Consider the following 2,630-nt stretch of genomic DNA (forward strand, 5'->3'; position numbering starts at 1 on the left):
TTCAAATTTTTAATGGAGGGTATTTTTCCTTAGTGGGAGGAGAGAAGGGTACTTTGATTGGGTGATCGACTCATTTCATGGCAGTGCAAGAAACAACAAATGGTGTCCACTTCGACGGCCGAGGCGAATGATGTTGCTTTTGCCTGCTGTTCACATGTCATCTGGATGCAACATAAATTGCTGGATCATGGTTTGAAATTTCTTTACTTCTATTTTCTATGAAAATGATGCTGCCATTGTCATTGTTAAAAACCGGTTCAGCATTCTAAAACCAAGCACATCGATATCAAAATTCATTTTATTCATGACTGTTATGACCGGAAACTATTTCATCTTGAACAGGTCCACACTGATAATAATGTGGCGGACCTTTTTACAAAACCGATCGGAATAGCCAGATTCAATGTGCTTGTAGGGTTTCTTAAGATGTTACATTTTGAAGACCGAGTATTTTTGAGGTTTAAATTGTGTACATATTTTTTGTACAAATTTAAGGGGAGAAAAAGAAAAATACAAAAAGTGTGTGTGTGTGTGTGTGTGCGCTTAATAAAAATAGAAAAAAGAAAATCAAAATAAAAAATCAAAAACGTTTTGTTCTCTTGCTTAAAATCATGCCGGTTACTCATGTTCAACGGAAATATTTCATATGTTTGGTCATGTCATCAATTCTTGACTCACGGGATAGCCATTAACCTTAGGACTGAAAGTGACCGGGGCAACTGAACATACATAAAAAATTATTTTTTGGTTTAACTATCGGTTTAAGTTCTTTCACTGAAAATTATGTCGGCCATTTAAAGTTTGATGGACACATTTTATTATGTGTTTGGTCATATTGTCTACCTGTAGACACATAGGATAGTCATTCACCTGAAAACTAAAGGCAGCTGGGGTGATTGGATTAAAATCATCTTTGGAATATCATCCGGGAAATGATATTAATATTCAGCTAAAAGCTTTTCAGATTGCTTAAATTTTTTCAAATGAAAATTGATCCAACATTTGAGAAATGATAGATAAATTGATTTTGAGTGCCTAACGTGTGAAGTTATTAGGCTAAAAAAGGCTTTTGATTAGTTATTGATGTGTGCGGAAGCTTTTCTTAATAATTAAAAGTTTGAAGTGATATAAACTAAATTTGCTAAACTTATTGTGGAGAGTCATTTTGAAGATATTTGCATGTTCCTAGATACATCTCTCCAAATGATAGGCAGAAAAGCAATTACCCAGTCATACACGAGCCCGTTAGTATCTTGATCACCAAAAAGATTATATTTCATATTAAAAAAAATAAAAATAAAAATAAATAAATAATTTAATTTATCATTAAAATTGTTTTTCTAAAAGCTTAAAGGGGTCTCAGGGAACTACAGGGGTGGGGCATTCAAGTAAGTCCTAAACACCCCGAATGTAACGCTTGTAAGTCCGGTTGGCATGTAAGTCCAACATTCAACCTTAAAGCTTAAAATCATTTTGTCTAGAGAAAATTATTTTGATCAAGTACTAGGGGGTTGGAGTCAAATTGGGGTGATCTGGGGAAAGCCAAATACGCCTTGAGAATAGATAAAGGGCATCATAGATCCATGAGTGATGTCCATGTAAGTCTTATGCCTAATCGAATCTAATCATATCACTATCGCAATGAAAATCATGAAAATTACCCGCTATCAACTTTTTCACTATGTCACAATAATGCTGAAAATGAATCATTGTGAAAGTTCCTTAATCAATATGATTTCATGTTCGGATCTTTTCATAAAAAAAAGGTGGTTCGTTTTTAAATAGCTGAAATTTGATCCCAATATACGTTGACTTTCTAAAGACTGGATAGGTAAATTTTGTTTTAGTTTAGTTTTTATTCTAATTTTATTTTTTAAATTTTAGTTTTTACCTCATGTTTACTCGTGTCGAAACAAATGTCTTAAGAAATCGTTTTCAAATAATCGGGATTGTTTTTTAGATCATGAAATTTGACGGTTGCAAACAATGTCGTGGGCCATTCAGTTGGGCCGAATGTGTCCATAATATTTGTGTTATTGTTCGAGTCATTTTTGGTCCAAGTTGTTTGTGTTAATGGTGTTCTCGACCCATCCTGGTTCTCGGCCTAGATGGGTATCTCAGAAGTTCAAAAGGTTTTGTTTGCAGATTTGATTAAGTTTGGAAGGGAGTCAGTGGTTTACTAAGGTCCTTCATCAGTTGGTCATGTTTGGAAGATTTGCTGAGATCGAGGCAGATGTTGATGCTATATTGTGCAGCTGTAGCTGAGGAACATGTGGTTCTTGCTCAAAGGTACAACAGTCAGTACCTACTGCTGAACAAGTTAAAGAGTTCGAAGCGTTCAAGAAAAAGCTCCAGTTGACTGCATTGAAACCTCCTCAATCAGTCACTGCGACACATGTTGAAGATGATATTGACGAATAGCCAGCCACCAATCTTATTCTACGCAAACTGTTGCTGAGCCCGTCACTATTGAAGCTCAGACAGCTCAAGGCCCATCTCATGCTGCTAAACAAACTCAAGATCAGATTTTTGAAGATATCCTCGAGCATGACTAAAATCAAGCAATAAACCAAGGGGGAGATTGTTGGGCTATATTTGTGGTTTATGCTTGTAGGTTGGGCTTAGATAGG

Source organism: Bidens hawaiensis, unplaced genomic scaffold, assembly GCF_021521415.1.
Source record: "Bidens hawaiensis isolate Kalapana, Puna unplaced genomic scaffold, B.hawaiensis_p1.1 tig00009711_1, whole genome shotgun sequence".
In the NCBI taxonomy this organism is placed as follows: Eukaryota; Viridiplantae; Streptophyta; class Magnoliopsida; order Asterales; family Asteraceae; genus Bidens; species Bidens hawaiensis.